This window comes from Rhagoletis pomonella, unplaced genomic scaffold, assembly GCF_013731165.1.
Source record: "Rhagoletis pomonella isolate Grant_MI unplaced genomic scaffold, Rhpom_1.0 Rhpom_scaffold_00005, whole genome shotgun sequence".
In the NCBI taxonomy this organism is placed as follows: Eukaryota; Metazoa; Arthropoda; class Insecta; order Diptera; family Tephritidae; genus Rhagoletis; species Rhagoletis pomonella.
In genome coordinates this window covers 50,585,710-50,586,565 of record NW_023458559.1, presented here as the reverse complement: position 1 = coordinate 50,586,565, position 856 = coordinate 50,585,710, and positions in this window count along the sequence as shown.

Sequence of the window (856 nt, the reverse complement as noted above, 5' to 3'; positions counted from 1 at the left end):
TTCTCTACATTTTTAGTACACTTCTAAGCAAGTTAGGATTTTCTGCTTTTCACCACGTGAAAAAGCATCTCATCTTCCATCCGAATCAACCAAAAAGTGAAAATTGATTTTTTGACACCTAAGCCCCCTTTCCGTAGACCAGGTCACATATACACAATATATACGGTGGCGAGAATGTAAATAGGGAAAATACATTTTAGCAAGTTTTGGCTACTATTCTATGTTTATAATCTTTTTACGAAAATATAGCTTACTAATATCTAAAAAAAAAACTGTAAATCAAGATTTCACACTTACGAAATTCGACGAATTTTGACAAATGTTGATCAAAATTTTAAACTTTTTAATCAGATTTTTAGCATTTTTTGAGCATACGGTTTTGTAGACCACTAAATTTTAGTATAACAATGTGGAATTTCAAGTAGCATGGACTTACCGTTGATTTTTGGAAATTTTTTGTTTGCGCATTTTCTTCCATACAAAGTATGCTCGCCATTTTTTTTGTATGGGGAAAATGGATAACACCTACCTCGAAAAAATTTACGAAATTTGCACTTCGTTTTACTATGGGGAGTGATGCAGTCTTATATACATACATATATATATATTAAAGGAATGGTCAACATACAACTAGCTTGCAAAATAAAATCGTTTCGTTAGAGAAAGAAATTTGAAACATAAAATTTTAAGTCCTACGAATTTATTTATCTGTCAACCAAAATTCTAAATATAATACATATTTCAAAATGATTTTTAGACGCCGCATTTATAGCATCATGTGGGATAAAGAAACTTCAAAATCCAACAATAATGACGATACGCCCGCAGAAGGTAGCCCCGAAAATACGATATCAGA